Source organism: Palaemon carinicauda, chromosome 44 (assembly GCF_036898095.1).
Source record: "Palaemon carinicauda isolate YSFRI2023 chromosome 44, ASM3689809v2, whole genome shotgun sequence".
Classification (NCBI taxonomy): domain Eukaryota; kingdom Metazoa; phylum Arthropoda; class Malacostraca; order Decapoda; family Palaemonidae; genus Palaemon; species Palaemon carinicauda.
This window is the reverse complement of record NC_090768.1, coordinates 42,454,478-42,474,477: the sequence shown is the minus strand read 5'-3', so window position 1 is coordinate 42,474,477 and position 20,000 is coordinate 42,454,478. Positions and strand designations below refer to the sequence as shown.

At 34.6% G+C, this 20,000-nt stretch overlaps 1 protein-coding gene and 1 pseudogene across 2 annotated transcripts in view; both read left to right on the top strand.

Moving 5' to 3' along the window:
• Positions 1–20,000, top strand: part of LOC137634291 (reticulophagy regulator 3) — a 107,531-nt gene that overhangs the window by 74,456 nt on the left and 13,075 nt on the right. The gene's annotated exons all lie outside the window — the stretch shown is intronic.
• Positions 19,977–20,000, top strand: part of LOC137634593 (U2 spliceosomal RNA) — a 162-nt pseudogene continuing 138 nt past the window's right edge.

Here is a 20,000-nt window from a genome sequence, read left to right as displayed (position 1 = left end):
ATAGTTCTAATTTTTACACTGGTACTTATTCCTATTTTTGATGTAGGAAAAGTAGTGATGTAGGAAAAGTAGTCTTCTGGTTTAACTATGAAAATTCATCTGGTTACAGTTGGAGGAAATCCGTCCAATGTAATTTATATATGTTGAGGAAATGACTAGTTCTATTAATTAATAGTAAATAAAAAGAGGAGTCTCCTATATAAGGACTTGGTGGTATGAGGGAAGTTGTATTTTCTTCAAAAACTCACTCAGCCGATGCTAGGCCACTACAGGCCAAGGGTCTCAGACATATCATCCCACTCGCGTCTGTTTATGGTATTTCTATGCTAGTCTATACCCAAAAATTTTCTTAGCTCATTAATCCATTGTCTTCTGTTCCTTCTCCTGCTTCGTTTGCAATCTCTTGGGACCCATTCTGTCATTCTTAATGTCAATTTATTATCTATCATTATGATTACATCTGCCCATATCCATTTAATTTTGTTACATGTTAGAATATCCTTTACTTTGTATGTGTGTATATGAGAGAGAGAGAGAGAGAGAGAGAGAGAGAGAGAGAGAGAGAGATTGTTTATGTTGCCAATCTTTACCTAGAGTTGCAGAGCCATGCAGCGAGACACTTGCATTCATTATGAAATTCTTGGCGTTGCAGTTCTATTCCTTTAGTTGCCCAGTGCCACGTGGTGTTTGAAAACAGCAGAGGCAACTGAAGTAACATTATTGCTTTCCACGTAAGCTCAGCCCAACAGTCCGAGAGATTTATTTAATTTGAAAGTCAATAAAGTCTTATAGTTAATATTCAGACGACTGTATTACTTCACGAGGTGGAAAGATTTGGAAATTGAGAGTATTTTGTTTTTTCCTGACTTGTAAATTGAGTAATTTTTTTTAGTAGTTTGTTTTTTCCTGACTTGTAAATTGAGTAGTTTGTTTCTTCCTGACTTGTAAATTGAGTAGTTTGTTTTTTCCTGTCTTGTAAATTGAGTAGTTTGTTTTTTCCGGTCTTGTAAACTGAGTATTTTGTTTTTTCCTGTCTTGTAAATTGAGTATTTTGTTTTTTCCTGACTTGTAAATTGAGTATTTTGTTTTTTCATGACTTGTAAATTGAGTATTTGGTTTTTTCCTGACTTGTAAATTGAGTATTTTGTTTTTTCCTGACTTGTAAATTTAGTATTTTGTTTTTTCCTGACTTTTAAATTGAGTATTTTGTTTTTTCCAGACTTGTAAATTGAGTATTTTTTTTTCTGACTTGTAAATTGAGTAGTTTGTTTTTTTCCTGACTTGTAAATTAAGTAGTTTGTTTTTTCCTGACTTGTAAATTGAGTAGTTTGTTTTTTTCCTGACTTGTAAATTGAGAGTATTTCATCTTTTCCTTGTAAATTGAGAGCATTTCATCTTTTCCTTGTAAATTGAGAGTATTTCTTTTTTTTTGAGTAGTTTGTTTTTTCCTGACTTGTAGATTGATTAGTTTGTTTTTTCCTGACTTGTAAATTGAGTAGTTTGTTTTTTCCAGACTTTTAAATAGAGTTTTTTTTCTGACTTGTAAATTGAGTAGTTTGTTTTTTTCCTGACTTGTAAATTAAGTAGTTTGTTTTTTCCTGACTTGTAAATTGAGTCAGTTTGTTTTTTCCTGACTTGTAAATTGAGGGTATTTCATCTTTTCCTTGTAAATTGAGAGTATTTCATCTTTTCCTTGTAAATTGAGAGTATTTAGATTTTTCCTTACTTGTAAATTTAAGAGTATTTTGTTTCTCCTGGTAATTCTAGGAATATGTCCATTTTTGTGCAGAAGTTGGAGGACCTCGCTGTTTAATGCTCGTGATTGGTCTAGCCGTTTATTAAAACCATTGGAAAGCAAAGGAAAAAAATATGGACAAAGACGAGAAAGAATCAGTTGATATTTTCCTCTGGTAAAGTAACGAGATAAGTGAAAAGAGAAGCGGGGAGAGATTCTCAAATTAGTTACCAGATAAGGGATTTTGGGGGTTGTTCATTTATATATACAGACGAGAAATTGTTGCGTCAAGTGTTATCACGGTACCTGTACAGTGATTCTTTTATTATTCCCTTTGCAGTCAGCTGTTTTTTTTTTTTTTTGGTTGGAGCTGCATTGGGTAAAACTTGTTTGTGGCTCTCCTGTTGATATTGCATTCCGTATATCTTAACAATTTCCTAGAAACCATATAGAACATAGGCTATATGTTTTTCATGATAGGAAAGATGGTTTAAAGGTCGTTCATGAATGGCAAGGGACAATGCCCTAGAGACTGACATATATACATATGATCATTGCCCAAACCCTTTCTCCACCCAAGCTTGGACCAGGGAGGGCCAGATAATGACGGCTTATCGCTCGTCAGGTAGACAATAGGCTCTCCCTAACCCCAGTCTCTACTTCTTAAAGATGGTGAGGTTGCAGACACTACAAGAAACTATCGAGCTTGAGCGGGTTCCGAAGAGATTGCCAGGCAGCGACGTTTCCAGTAGGCTACCACAACTGCCTTAACTACTTTCTTGCAAGGCCATTATAATATCTGGCATGTGTATATCAACAACGCTGCGTTCATTGGGCAGAGTAGTGCATTGCAAAAGTGGTTTAACTCGTATCATTGAAATTTTCTCTTCGCTGAGAGACTATACTCAATTTTTTTTAATGAGGCGCATTTGCACCTACTCGCAGCGGTGCCCTTTTAGCTTGGAAAAGTGTCCTGCTATCTGATTGGTTAGAATTATCTTGTCCAGCCAATGAGCGATCGGGAAACCCTTCCGAGCTAAAAGGGCACCCCTGCTAGTCGGTGCAAATCTGCCTCGCTAGAAAGAATTGACTATAGTCATTAATTTCCCCTGGGATTAACCGGCATGACCATTCAATATCATTCACTGGGAAATGTAATTATTCATTTTACATTCATCAATCATTTAGAAATAATATTAACGTGTTTTTAGAGACTTTTTTTTTTTTTTTTTTTTTTTTTTTTCCTCCTCCCCTGGACCCGAACAGGAATTGGTCCGCTCAGTCGTTTCACGAGATTAATAAATACATTAACTACTCGATTTCCTTCTTACTTTTTCTTTCAAGGCCAGAGGTCGGTTTAATTCAAGTGATTATGCAAAGCTGATCTTTGGAGTTTGATTTTTCTAAAGCAAAACGTGTTATCACATTAAGCATTGAACAAGCACACCCAGTGAGACTGGGATGGATATGCAAGCACACGAATTTACTCTTGAGTGCAAAACGGTAAATTACGGAAATATGTATGTATACTTATTGTATATTATGTAATTCGCATTATCGTTTCCACACTATATGCAGGATGCAAGAAAGTTCTAAATCAATCAATCCACACTATATTTGATAATTATCCATGACCAGGAACACTTGCGCCGTGAAATCGTTTTAACAGGTGTGGTGAAGATTTGATTGTGGAAACAGGTGCGTAATCATGAAATACTGAACTCGGGCAGCCTATTCTATCTTATTTCTCTTCCACTTGTTTTTTTAGTTTTTATAGTTTATATAGGATATATGTATTCTAATGTTGTTACTCTTCTTAAAATATTTTATTTTTCCTTGTTTCCTTTCCTCAATGGGCTATTTTCCCTGTTGGAGCCCCTGGTCTTGTAGCATCCTGCTTTTCCAACTAAGGTTGTAGCTTGGCGAGTAATAATAATAATAATAATAATAATAATGATGATGATGATGATGATGATATTGACTCACAGTCGGGTTTTCTCACGCAAGTTATTTTGATTAAAATTGTATGGAGTTTTCTTTCTTTTCAACGAAGGTCTTGGTATTATCAAAGTTCCATTCTACTTTTTGTGTGTGTGTATATATATATATATATATATATATATATATATATATATATATATATATATATATATATATATATGTATGTATATATACACACACATTTTCCTTTTCTCAACGCTTTTCACCATTAGAGGAGGTGACACTAGAAGGAAAGCGTGGGATGAGGTTGCTAGCCCAAGGCGTAAAGCCACTCACAAACACGTATATATACTGTATGTATGTATGTTTATATACATACATACATACATACATACATACATACATACATAAAGTGGCCGTGTTTATTCGTTCAAGTAGCTAGCACGGTGGCGAAGAAACAGATATAAGGAGATACAAGGGCCACTTAGACTGGTTCTACTCATTCCATTCAAGTGTTGGTAACAATAGGAAAGCCCGTAATAAATGTATACATCGTTTCATTGCAAGTTTTTTGTTTAGTGATTTAATTGGATACTGATTGATTGATGAGTATGTAGTCTATTGCGTAGCTGGTTTGGTAAAACTACTTAGAATATTTAAAAGTCATTAAAGACGAAATAGACAAACCGCAAGATACGTTTTCAGGTACAATTGGCTTCATTAATTCTGGTACACTAACGTCTCCATAGCTCCAAGGGAAGTGTACCGGAATTCATGAAACCAACTGTACCATCTGTTGTATAATAAACTAGAGTCAGCAAGGTTCACGGCTTTCTCTTGCGAGCAACCTGTTTGCTTTTGCACATTTCTCTCTTGTTTCTTTAATAAGACTTTGACCGTCCATATTTTATCATGTTTCATAATTTTGTCAATTTTATTGTTTAATGAAATACGTATATTATCTCATAATTTATAAAAATAATGCTGTTACAATTTAGAAATCTCAGTAATAATTAGAGAAGACTATAAAACGTTGACTGGTCACGTGGTATGATGATATTCACATTCATGGATTAGGAAGTGGATTATTTTCCTGTTTTATAACTATTAATTTCTTTATTATTATTTTATGAATTAATCGTTTATTTGCTAAAGAAATCTTTCTTGACCTTTGGGTAAATGAATAAAAAGAAATGAAACTGCAGATCACCCTACCGTTAAATTGCGGAACTAGTCGAAATCCTTGAGGTAGTTGAACTCCTTCGACCTGAGGTGGTGGAGGAAGTAGGTGTTTATTATGGTTTGGATATATTATTATTATTATTATTATTATTATTATTATTATTATTATTATTATTATTAGGTAAGCTACAACCCTAGTTGGAAAAGCAAGATGCTATTACCCCAAGGGCTCCAACAGGGGAAAATAGCCCAGTGAGGACAGGAAATAAGGAAATAAGATATAAGAAGTAATTAACAATTGATAAAATATTTTAAAAACAGTAACAACATCAAAACAGATATATCATATATAAACTTAAAAGACATGTCAGCCTGTTCAACATAAAACATTTGCTGCAAGTTTGAACTTTTGAAGTTTTATATACAGTATGTATATACAGTATATATATATATATATATATATATGTACATAGCTATAGATATATATAATATATATATATATATATATATATATATATATATATATATATATATATATATAATATATATATATATTATATATATATATATGTGTGTGTATATATATATATATATATATATATATATATATATATATATATATATACACACTACTTTCTGGGTGGGGTACCTTAACGAGATGAAAAGATTTGAGTATCGCCATGATTGGGAAAGCTGTACTATTTAGGATCACTCATACTTGGATGGTTTGCTGTGAGCAATCAGTCAAAATTTTCTTACTATCGCCATTCTGTACTGGCCAGCGTAGTGATAAAAACTGGTCAAACCCCAGACATGAATAAGAGACAAGTCTGAGGCATAGAAACGGCTGCTTTTTGTTGTTATATATGTATATGCATATATAATCTCTCTCTCTCTCTCTCTCTCTCTCTCTCTCTCTCTCTCTCTCTCTCTCTCTCTCTGCCAGCTCATCTAAGAAACATGTCAGGAGTGAGCGTAGATGTGTTTAAGAATAAGCTCGATAAATACCTAAGATGCATCCCAGACCATCCAAGACTGGAAGATGCAAAATATACCGGAAGATGCATTAGCAACTCTCTGGTGGATATACGAGGTGCCTCACACTGAGGGACCTGGGGGAACCCAAACATAAAATAAGGCAATAAGGCTCTCTCTCTCTCTCTCTCTCTCTCTCTCTCTCTCTCTCTCTCTCTCTCTCTCTCTCTCTCTCTCTCTCATCTCCGAAGTTAAAGATGGTTATTGGCAGCTTCTTTGCATTATGAGTGTGTTTCTTTACAATAGCCAGCGTTGGTGCTCTTCCTGTACTTAATCCATGGCACTGTGCCTACTAGCACAGTGTGGCACCATGCTAGTTAAGCGAAGATTACGACTTCTTCTCAGGAAACGATTGCAGTATTGAGATTAGATTAATTTCGATTTCACAATTTTTTTTTCTTGGATTCTAATACCGTAATTTTATTGCACACTTTTCTTGTTCTTCTCCAGACCATGATTTCGAATGTCTTGAGGATTTCATAAGCCCTCCATCCAAGTAAGAAATACAGGAAAAAACATTATTAGGTTAAGAACATTCAAACAATACTCCTTGGGTCCCTTCTGTACGAAAATTAATATCTATACGTGTCAATAGATTGCTTAAAATGTTTGTCAAAATAACCTTGTTGATCTACTGTATGTCTGGAGTTTTCAATTTATGTAAAGTTCCTAATTTATTTATCAAAGAAAGGAGCAAGAATAGCAGTTCTATGGAAAGCTTAGTGAATTTCATATCAAAGTAGATCTTTGTATGAAGATACTAATGGAAAAGGTTTAAGTTTGTGAATGTGTTTGTAAAACATTCGTTACTTACCAATTCATTATTGTGTTTGTCGTACCATTGTTATCTCTCTCTCTCTCTCTCTCTCTCTCTCTCTCTCTCTCTCTCTCTCTCTCTCTCTCTCAGTATTGTTTGTTCATACTTTTGTGTTTTTTTTTTATATAAATAATTTACTAGTTTAAGCGAAGCAGCTTTCATAATCTACATCTGCACTACAAACTTGAGCAGCCATTCGAATGAATGGTTCAATTACAAGGTTCAATCATTGCAGTTTCAAATAAGCAGGTGTCATGTGACGTGGCTAGAAGACATGAGGTATCTTCTACGCATCGAAATTACGATGTACATGCAAGTAAAACTACATACACACACACACACACACACACACACACACATATATATATATATATATATATATATATATATATATATATATATATATGTGTGTGTGTGTGCGTGCGTGCGTGCGTGCGTGCGTGCGTGTAAATGAATACCACAGGAAAAGAAAAAGCTATTTATTTTGCCTTTACAGTATTTTCCCATGGTATTCGCTTATATACTAGCCGACTACAATTACGTGTCTGATATTTAAGTGTGCGTGTGCGTGTGTATGTGTGTGTGTTAGATTTATATGTAAAAATATATGTGGTACGCCGTATGTGATTTGTAAGTATTAGCTGTGTAAAGGCTTTTGGAACTGATTGATCAAAAGAAGAGAAATTTCAGAATATATCTAGTAATTGCAGCCCGATGAAAGCATAATTTGGAATGTATTCTCCTTTATGAAATTGAATAGGAAATTTCCATATGGAAAATAGCAAAGAGAGGTGAACATGTAAATCTGATGGTTTTCTGGTAGTCCGAGCCCATGGAAATGAAAAATTGGTTAGTTTTGAAGCTTTGTGGGGATATACTGTAATTTTTTTTTTTTTTTTATATTTATTTATTTATTTTTTTTTTTTGCTGCTGCGCATTACTGCTGTTGAAGTATTTTCCTGCTTGATCAAGCAATTAATAAATAATGGCCCATGGCTGCCGCTTAGTATTTCGAAGGAGACATCACCTTCACGCGGTGAAAAGGGTGTATGTATCGCCATGATCAACAAAGCTGTACTAGTCAAGGCCACCCATACTAGGTTGGTTTGCTGTGAGTAATCAGACAAGTCTCCCACCATCAATATCCCACTGACCAGCGTGATGATGAAAATGGCAAAACCCCAGACATGACCAAGGACATGTCTGAGGCATTTGTCCTGCAGTTGTTGTTGTTTTTGTTTGTGTATATATATATATATATATATATATATATATATATATATATATATATATATATATATATATATATATATAAAACCCCAATGTTATATTTATTACTTAAAAGATAACACCAGTATTATAGTGTCTATTTTGTTACTTCCGTTTCTCCTTATCCTGCTTGAGCTTCGACAGCCAGGTTTGACATTCATACGTAATTTCAAGGTCACAGCGACCTTGCACTCATGATAAATACACTGGGAACTGTCGTCAAGACGAAGGAATGTCTTCCGAACGTAATTTGGGTGTTTTCTACGAAATTGCGATAACGAAGGGATGAGGCGTGGCAAATGGGACTTATTTATGTGAGGAAAAACAGCGCGCGACGCTGCGCCGAAGAAACCAGTAGCGAATGATGGGGTGATTTTGTGGTGTGAGTATTCTTGTCTAGGTAGATGCTTAGGAGTCACTATTACTTGCTCATTCGTTGATTATATATATATGTATGTATGTATGTATGTATATATATGAGTCATAAATTCATCTTAATTACAGATTCTCTCTACCTCGGGGTCAGAGACCTAAGGGGGAATCAACTTTATGATAATGGCTTCTGGTCGACCATTTAATCGAACCCTGTCCCAAGAAACTGAGGTTCCACTGACTTACCACTGTGGTAAGTCACTGGAACCTCAATTTCTTGGACTGGGTTCGATTCCCAGGCTGACCAGAAGCTCTTATCCTAAAGTTGATTCCCCCTTGGGTCTCTGATCCCGAGGTAGAGAGAAACCGATATTAAGAGGAATTTATGGCTAATATGAATATATATGAAAAACATATGAGTGCAAAATTATTATATATACATATATATATACTGTATATATATATATATATATATATATATATATATATATATATATATATATATATATATATGTATATATATATATATGTATATACATATATATATATATATATATATATATATATATATATATATATATATATATATATATACTGCTTATATTTATTGTGTCTTTACAACAAGTTTTTTAGGGCTGGTGTTGCCAGTCCGTCCCATGTGTTTTTATTTAGATCCAAGCAATCACAATTACTGTAAGAGCAATCCAAGGACATAGCAAACAGGAATTGAGAGTTGCAACACTCATGACTATTTTTACTGGACAAGTTCTCTTTTTCTACATAGGCTTCATTTAAGAACTACTGTACCTTTGTTACACTAGCGAAGTATGTTTAATTCTCTCTCTCTCTCTCTCTCTCTCTCTCTCTCTCTCTCTCTCTCTCTCTCTCTCTCTCTCTCTCTCTCTCTCCTTTTTAGATGCATCATATATAAAAAGCGGTTGTTAGATATTCATGTTCGTTCATAATTGTAATTGCCGTTATGGTATCTCAGTTTCATGTTTTTCTTTAGTACTTTTTTTTTGGGGGGGTGGGGGGGGGGTACGCTTATCACTGAAAACCTGAAATTCGGAGGGAGAATGAAGGAAAAAGCTCTCCCTGCCGTTATGGGATTCGAATCATCTTACTCTAGTAAGAGTAAGTTTGTCTCCAACCTATCATTTGACGAAGTATTCTTTAACTATTTGAAGGTTTAAAGATCACTCATAAATGGCAAGAGGCAAGGTACGGGACAATGCTCTAGAAACTAACTATATATACTGTATATATGACCAGCGTCTAAGCCCCCTGTCTATCAAGCTATGACCAGAGAGGGGTAAGCAATGGCTGCCGATGACTTGGGTAAACCTATAGGTTCCCCCAAACTCCCCATCCTCAATTCACAAGGATGATGTGGTTGTAGACACTACTAGAAACTATAGATCTAGAGTGGATCTCGAACTCCTGTTCAAGAGATTGCAAGGTAGGGCTTTTTCTAATAGGCTACCACAACCATTGCAAGATAGTGGTCTGCGTGGAGAAACTAACCTTCATTTTCATCCGTCAGTTGTTTAAAGGAACTGACAGGTTGGTGTTTCAAGACCAGGTGGAGGGTGGGGGGTATAAATTATGATATGGCAACATTTTAGCGCAGAATAGGAAAAATACAGTTTGCAAATTTCAAGTGAGGCTTTTTATTTCATTACTGAAACTTGTCCTCTAAAACTCCGTATAATTCTTTATTTACACACTTTTTTAACATATCCTCAATGCAAATCTAGGCAATAGCAGCGTATTTGATACTTTTAGATTTTTAATAAACCCATAATGCCATTAGATTTCTTTTATACTGTTTTGCGAATAGTGAATGCAATAGTTTTCAGCGTTGGCGAACGTGGTACGGTTGGTACCAATTCATTCCCAGCTAGTCTTTTAAATGAATTTCTTTAATCTCCCTAATAAAATGTGAGGAAAGTGAGAAATATAGATCTCATTGTGGTTATAAAAGAAAACGTGTTCCTTCTTTGTAACTGTATTGTTATATGTTTTGGTGTTTTTTTTTCTTCCTTCATGGCAAGATTGAATCCTGGCAGTATAAATTTTGTATTCATTTTGCTTTTGTCATTGTTCTTTTGGTCTTTGAGAATCATATAATTAGGCCTCTTGAGAACCTTTTATCTTGCAATAATATTACTTTGGTCAGCAAGCTCCAAATAGATAATAATTTTGGCCTATTTTGCTCGGGTGAAATTTTAATTTCCTTGAAGTTATGTAAATATCCTTTTTCATGTGTTCTTATCATAACTGTTGTGATACTTTATATTCAGCTTCTTGTGAGAAGACAAATCTATTGTAAAGCCAAGAGTTTTTGTCCGTTGAGAGAGAGAGAGAGAGAGAGAGAGAGAGAGAGAGAGAGAGAGAGAGAGAGAGAGAGAGAGAGAGAGAGTGTGTATTGATGCAGAAGCTTGCAATAAAACCTGTCTGCTACGTCTAATAAATCAAATAAGGTCATTGCATGTATAACCCATCGAATCTAAAGAACGAGGTCACACGCGCTCGCTCACAGTTTACGACAATGTCATTGCACGGCCGAGAATGCACAGATACGAATTTGTTGCCAAAAGCGAATGACGGGGAAAGAACCCCATGTGCTTGCCTCACTCATCGAAAAGATCATCTTGAATTTGGCAAATACATCTCTCTTGTTGTTTTCTTGCTTTTTGTTCCAAATTGTCCCGATTATGAACCTTGGGAGATGTGCTCTTTCCAAGAATTGAAACTGGTGATCGAAAATAACATCATTCCCCCCCCCCTCTCTCTCTCTCTCTCTCTCTCTCTCTCTCTCTCTCTCTCTCTCTCTCTCTCTCTCTCTCTCTCTCTTGCGCCCGTGGCTTTGTGTGTGTGTCTGTAAAATGTGCCCGTGGTCACTACCAAGAGTGCTAATAGCACTTCTTTATTAATTAATGTTAGTCTGATATTTCATTATAATTTCAGAAGCTGTTTATGTAAATCATATTTCCTCTTGTACATATATCACCCTAGAATTAGATTTATACGCCAGAACAAGAAAATATTTATATTAATTTCATACTTCCTTTCTATATAGCTAATTGAATACCAACCCTCCAATAACCATCTCTCCCTTTCAATGTGATCACGATCCTCTCCTTATTCCCTTTTAATACTACTGTTTTCATTTTCTCTTGTTTCTCCATATATGCAGTCACTGTTGTTGTCTGCCGTAGAAGCTCAGAGCATGGCTGGGCCTTACGGGGGATTCCCCCGGATCCTCATTGGCTGCTTCAGAACGTGAGTCATTCCTCCGTCCTTCCACCACGTTAGAGGGAATTTGACTTTCTTGGCGTCGTGGGAATGTTATGGAAGGTTTAAACCGTTTTCTGTAAAGTAAAGGCTTGTATTTTCTCGTGTGTTTCGTCTCCTGGGATGATTTGAATTACAGCCATTTATTAAAAGTTTTGTACATTGCCTTTGAAGGCATTCTGTTTGAAATGCTTGCTTTAATAGCATTTTATAGAGGGTTTTATATTAACTTGAAAGGGACTTCTATTATTACACTGCTCTACAATGTTGCAGCCATGTTGAATAGTTTTTGAAATGTCCTCTGCCACTTAATCTACACAAATTTTTTTTTTTCAAGTGCCTGCTTGATTATCCACTGCTGAGGGGTGACGCCTTTACCCTGAACTTGATATATATTTTTAGTCTCAGCGTTATTGGATGTTAAGATATGATAGCAAAGAAAATTGTAGAGAATTACAAAAAAAGAAAATTGAAAAGTACCTTGCGCTGGGAATCAAGAATCCGATTCCCTTCAGCATTCCAGTTTTGATTAAGAACTTTAAGATAACATAAGATAATAAGATAACATCGGGGCCGAAGATTCCAAGTTGCACTAAGTACTATAAACTCCAAGTTATGTCAAGAGTCGATATCCCGGGTGCCCAACTGGCGTCAACATATCCACTTGGCTCCAGTAGTCATTGTCTCAAGGAAAATGTCATTATTGCAGGTGACATCTAAGGGTAACTGTCATAGGGAGCGTCTGCTATTCGTAACCATTGGCCCTACTTCCATAAGTCAAATCAAATAATAATTCGAAGGAAAATCAGTGTCAAATTTCATATGACGCCAGAAGACTTGTGATGACTGACAGAATCAAAACCCGTCAACGTCACAAAATAAAGGGTCGTCGCTTCGAAATCGGTGTGCGAATGACGACTACATTCGACCTTTATAATCAGTGTCAACATCCTTTTATGTCAGTTATTTGTTCTATTTTCTATTCACAAAGCTTCATGAATTAACTATTTCTGTATATGGTTTTACTGAACTCATCTTAGTGCATTTCTACTAAAGATCTCGTTATTACTGTTTTATGGACCCTCATTTATCTGGGAGATTTTCTCTTGGACCGGTTATTCACAGATGATGAATGTGGTCTTTAAACCTGTGATCACTAGCTATAAGAAATTGTGGTCCTTTCAACCTAGACTTTCGTCTTTAATACCAACCTCATTCAAATGCGGATTCTGTGAAAAAAGAAATATCAGACATATCGTTTTATTTAACTATTCATGCTTTCCGAGTTTACTAGCATTGAGGGAAGTCTAACCCAATCTGCTTATTATTCATACCAAAATAGGTAGTAAGAAATTATAAGAAAATGAAAATAAAATATTGGTAAATATTAAGTAACCAGGGAAATCTTCCTTTTTTTTCATTTTTTTCATTCCTTTCATGGTTCCTTTGGGTCTGGGCTAGTCAAGGACAAAATCCGTAAGGGAGGCGGTGCCATCAGAGCCCATCTAGTGGTATACTGTAGGCATTACTTTAAGGTCCTTGCAGCATCCTTTCTGCCCCTATAGTCCATTTCTTTCAGCGATGCATATTTGCACCGACTCACAGCGGTGCCCTTTTAGCTCGGAAAAGTTTCCGGATCGCTGATTGGTTGGACGAGATAAATCCAACCAATCAGCGATCACGAAACTTTTCCGAGCTAAAAGGGCACCGCTGCGAGTCGGTGCAAATATGCATCGCTAAAAGAAATGGACTATAGTTGTACTTGTTTTTTTAGCCTTCTACCGTACCTCAATCTCCACTTCTTTTCTTCCATCATATTATTCATCCTCTTAACTGGGACCCATCATAGTGCAACTACCCCTTAACCCCATATTGGGGTAATGGTAGATTTAGTGGTGTCTGACCCCTTTGCATTTGACCTGGTTTATATATGCGAGGCCAGACACCAGCGACTACACTGTTATTTTGGGGGACGGTCTTCGATGCAATGCAGTTCATTTTGATGATCTTCAATATATTTTCGTATTGTATAATTTCCCTCTTTTCGTGTAATTTTTCTTGAAGGTGTTTGCATTATGTGTACGGAGTTTCTTGATATTTTACAATTTACAAAAATGTTTCGTAATTATTTCTACGTTTATATCTAGTTTTTAGATATATTTGTTAAATTGATTCTTTGTAGTATTATTCAATTTAATCATTTCGGTGTGTGTTTATGCATATATTCGCTCCAGTGACCTCTGGCTCCTTTATCTCTAGTCCCAGATTTTTTTTTTTTTTTTTTATATTTAAGGAAAGTTTATTTTACAGTACTTTCAACCCTTTGTTTTTTTCGTTTATTACTTTCCTTAACATATCGTCTTTCATGGCGAAATAAGATTGGAAAATAATGATAAAACACGGGACCGAATCATGTCTCATATTTAGTGTCTTTCTGATAACCCTCGTCTATTGGCATCATGTTCTGCAAATATTGTTTATAATGGCATAGATTTTTTATCTAAAAGAAACGACACATATGCTATTGATTATTGATAGTGGAATCTGAAGGTATTTTTACAATGGCATTAGCAGTTTTTTTTATGTACAACTGATTATTAGGATAGGTCGATCTTTAACTCGTTGTCTGTAGTACCTTATTATACTGATTTTACAGGAATGTATTATATAGACTAAGAGTCTTGTAGGAAAAGTTATCGTAAGACTTAGACCGAATCATTCCTCTGCCTTTCTTTAGCCATTTTTGAATTGTTTATTTTCGAAAAGGTTTTCAGAATAGGAAGTTATGTTGACGGCATGATTCCAGTTACTTTTCTTGCTTGTGTAATAATTTATATTTTGAATGCAGGTAGCTAAACAGGTATTCATTAAGCTTAAATATGAAATTAGTTGATCTCTATGAAAGAGTTTTAATAATTCAGGCATTCAAACGAGATATGTCATTGCTTTATTCAAAAAGGGGTACATGTAATTGCCTATTTATTTACCCGGTAATGGAATTTACAAAAAATAAATTGAACATTTTGTAATAACTATGAAAATTATTATTATTATTTTATTTATCTTTTTAATAAACTGAAACTCGTCCAACGATTTCAGCAAATTTTTCTCGGTCTCCGCGGACATCCAGATGGTAGTTACAGAAATGGGTTTTAAGTCTCTCATCTTTCAAGTTATTAGTCTCAGGCTGCTGGTTTCTTCTCTTTTAATGTCACGTATCTCGGCTCATTAGCGAATTTTTTGCCCGGAGAGAACACCCAAAATGGGATTCCTGTCATTACCGAGTCTCTTATTTTGTTTTGTGTATTTGTTGCTCTTGTTTTGTTTTATATATATATATATATATATATATATATATATATATATATATATATATATATATATATATATATATATATATAGATAGATAGATATAGATATATATATCAAACGAAGCTGTGGAGAGAAGAGAAGACGATGGATTTTCGATGTAAGAAAAATTGTGGGTATGGACTGGCATAGAAAACCCATGAACAGAGACGCGTGTTGAAGGACATGTCTGAGGCTTTTTCCTGCAGTGAACTAACATTGGATGATGATATATATATATATATATATATATATATATATATATATATATATATACACATATATATATACAGTATATATATATATATATATATATATATATATATATATATATATATATATATATATATATATATACTGTATATATATATGTATATATATATATGCGTGTGTGTATGTATATATATATATATATATATATATATATATATATATATATATATATATATATATATATATAGATGAAAAATAAGCCTTCCAGAGGTACAAAAAAGAAACCTTTATCTTTTTAATCAAGAATAACCATTTCTCAGAATACTAACCTAGCATAAGCCCCTTATATGCATATGTAAAACCCTTAATAATCAACTCCTACGCGCAAACAAACTGCGCTGTCTTCCCTATATTTAAATTATGCGCAGTTGGAATTCTACGGAATCTGTTACTTACCGTGCCAAGAGAACAAAAGAATTATAACCTTTGTGCCCAGAGGAAAAGATAACGTCACCTTTATTATGACTTGGCACCCTTGTCAACAGTGTCACGTGTGTTGGTGCTCGATTTATTTATTTTGATTTTGCCATGTGAATTAAAGTTGGCTGTTGCCAGTGAATACTTAATGAGGATTTCCGGTTGTCTCATCTGTCAGTGTTTCTTGCCTATTCTTTTTGGGGGGTATTTATTGTTTTGGCGACTGATTTTAATTTCTGATATTTTTTTTTTATGTTTCATGTGAAAGGTTATTTTGGGCTGTATAGGAGTGTGACATTTTAGGGAGAATCAAGTTTATTTTGTTTGAGTTTATAATTGGTCATAGTATTCAACGATGTTTTTACAAATATACCTCCTAATCTTAACGTAGGTTATTCATTATGACATAAAATCACAAGTAATGCAAGTCATTTGCTTGACATGAGTCATTTTATAGTTTATATATGAATGATTCATTGAACTTTACTGGTTTTATATAGTTTTTTCTCATTTATAGTTAATTGTTACTTCTCTATTTCCTTTCCGCATTGGGCCTATAGCTCAGTTAGAGCCCTTTGGATTAGCATGTTGCTTTTCTTATTTGGGTTGTAGCTTGGTTAGTAATGATCATTTGTCTGCTGTATTTGGTGGTGCATGCAGGTTTAGAAGAGATTTATTTGCAATGATGGCAACTGGTTGAATTTTCCCAGTGAAGATGTAACTGTGCAACGTCAATTTTGTTGTTTTTCGGAACAACCTATTAATTTATACTGTATATCTTCTTGTGGTGAATCACTCGTTTATTTCGCGAAAAAAATACGCTTTTTTGAATTTGTATAGAGATACCTGCTTATTGAAGTGAATTACAGAATCATAAGACTATCTATCTATATATAACATCCATCTATCTATCTTAGCGAGCGAGTGTGGAGACGGCACCAATTTTGAATCGGGAAATTTATGATGATGATGCGTTTCCCTTTAGGCTTGTTGCATAGCAACATGTTACACGCATGTTTACGGTTCAGTGATCGGTCGAAAGTATTGATTATTTCCCGACTGGAAAAATTCAAGCAAAATAGGGTTTCATGTTTCTGTATTCGCCTTATTTGAAAATTGATTTATTGCTGGTTTTGTAGAAGTATTCTGGCTTTTCATTGTGTATTTAAATAGTTATGATGGCTTTGGAGTTTAAAAGCATTTTTATATAAGTATTTTTCATCGTATGAGCAGGCCCTTAATGTTCATCAGTTCTTTGATCCTTATATTTCATGAAACATATTTTACATATTTATTTTATATTTAAAGTATAGTTTATGAAACTAACGTATTGTTATATTTGAATAGTGCTGATGTTGATTATGTTGATTTAAGCCTTCAAGCACACGTGATGTGAGGGCCCAGCTTATCTGTATATGGATTCCTCTTATCTCTTGATTGTTCTTTATTCAATTAAGACAGTGTGTATGTTACCAATTTTATTTATACTGTATTCATTTGTTTACGGAATGATGTTTTAGATTGTTGATCATGGCCGTATCACATGTTACTGCAATAGACGCTGGGTTGCTGGAATGGACAGTCAGTTGTGTTAGTAGAAATTGATAATTTGAATTTGGTCAGTGTGATCTACTTGCCAGTAATTGTTGAAGTGAGGGAAGAATTGGGGATATTCTCTCTCTCTCTCTCTCTCTCTCTCTCTCTCTCTCTCTCTCTCTCTCTCTCTCTCTCTCTCTCTCTCTCTCTCTCTCTCTCAATTCAGGTTCTTTATTCAGATCTCATGCCCTTTAAGGTTATTTTACGATATAAGATTTTGAGCTGAAAATATGGAATGGAAGAAGATGCCTGGGGTTATAAGGATCGATAAACACGGTGCGTAATACCCAAGGCGTATTTTGCTTCGCCTTCCTTTGTAACAGGAATGCTAAAAGTGTTGACTATGTTAACGCCGAAGTTTTTACATATAAGATAGGAAAATACTATGCAAATACCAAAGTAATAAATGCTGCTAGCGAATATTTGAAGGGATTTTAATAAAACTGGATATGAAAATACTTACTCCAGACCATTTATTAGAATGACACGGTAGTAGGACAATTTTTTTTTTCTTTTTTTTTTTTTGATAAATATAGTCGAGCTTGTAACAACGCACAAACACTTAACTGCGATGAAAATTTCTCCGAGGGAGAAGAGTTCTCCCTACCTCTTTATTATTATTTTTAGTCAGACAGGAGAAACTGTCGTTGGCACAGGTCTGAGGAACGTAGATGGAAATGATGGATGACTATGTCTGTGTGAATGCGCCCGTGTTTTTTTTTTCTTTCTTTCTTTATTACGTCTCAGTGTCGCCGCCCTCTAACACTTGTTGCCTCATCAAGTCTCCTGACGAGAGTATTTACATCTGCGGAAGACTTAGACCGGTGCCATACCCTTCATGTCAACATCCCTTGCGTACCCCATACCCTATGCATAGTAGATCAAATCGTAGCCTCGTGTGATCGTGCCAACGACGAAGTTAATGGTGGTATGATCTCTGGCCGGTACCCATTCACCCTTTATTGCTAGAGTACATTGTTCCTGTAAGGGGGTTAGTACTGTAAGTGTACTCCACGTGGTGTACTGTAGGGGTTACTTAGAGGTCTTTGTGCAATTTCTTTATATCAGATTTTCTCTCCAATCTCGCTTCCTTGCTTCCATCTTGCTGCCCGATCTGTACCAACCTTTCCACCCTCGGACTTGGCGCTGAATGGTCTTGCAGGCCCCAACGATGCGTTATATATCCCGAATTAATAAATCCAATCGAAAGTAACTTGTTTTCTTTTGAAATCTTAAACTGTTTTATAAGAATTGCAAAAGTGCCAGAGAGCAGACTGGTGTCTTGGCCTTCTTGTATGTTCTCAGTATGGATTTCTGTCCTTCAGAGAAGATATGCTCTTTTTTCAATAATTATTTTTTTTAATCATCAAGCAATATCATTCTTGTTATTAAATTATTATTATTATTGTTATTATTATTATTATTATTATTAACTAGTGCACGTGACCCGACAAAAGTGATGGCTGAATATTTGTATAGATATGCACCCCCATTCACCCACCCACCCCCACCTGGGTATGGCTACTCTTCTCCCTCTATTAAGGTGATGGGGGGGGGGCAACTGAGCGTGACCGGAAAGAAATATATTTATACATTTGTATATACTGTATAGCCAGACACTTGCTCTTTATTATATACGGGAGATATTATTATCAATCTTGTTGTTGTTGTTATTGATCATATTCTTTATTCTAATTAATTTAATTTACCATTACTGGTAACTCAGAATCTGCAGCACTGAGTTGCTACATTGCCTTTTTTTATGACTGTTCACGCATTGGTTAAAGCGCAACCACCCATCCTTTATATGTATTTAATGGAGGAGGCTATTTATGGCCTCCAATGAAATAATCTAATTAAGAGGGCTTTCATCAACATCTCGACGCACCCACCTAGGAACATATAATAGATTCTCTTTAGTTGAAATTGAAATGATGCACAGTTCTTCATCGTGATTGCAATGTTTTTTAATTGGATTCTGAGACAAATGTAGACGAAATGCATGACTTTTTCATAATTTTGTTATCTATGATTAAAGTTTTCCCTATTGGAGCCCTTGGGGTTATAGCATCTTGCTTTTCCAACTAGGGTTGTAGCTTGGCTAATAATAATAATAATAATAATAATAATGATAATAATATGGAAGTCGCTTCTCGTTGTTATGACGGTATCATTTATTCCTAATTAAGATCTGCAGTAACTGAAGTTTGTGGCAGTATGGACGAAATATCCCATTATTTATAAGTTAACGTAATTCCTTAATTAAGTTTTGGAGTATTGAGAACTAAATAACTCATTGTTGCATCTATTGAAATATTTCTATAAGTGAAATCTGAAATCTGGACAAAATATTGGAATTATTTTCTGATACCTTAAATGAAATCTGGGTCTATATATATATATATATATATATATATATATATATATATATATATATATATATATATATATATATATATATATATATATATATATATATATTTATTTATTGGTCCAAATCAGGAACTGTGAGAACTGAATGTTTACTTATTTACATTTTATTTGATATTTTAAAGAATGACATGCATATCTATGTATCACTATTATAATGACGTTTAACATTCTAGATCTCGCAGTTGAGAAATATATCTAGTCTTTCTTAAATTGTACTAAAAGATAAGTTAAAGTCTTTTCGAGATTTCGGGGTACGTGTTGATCGCGAGGAATTTTTTTTTATCT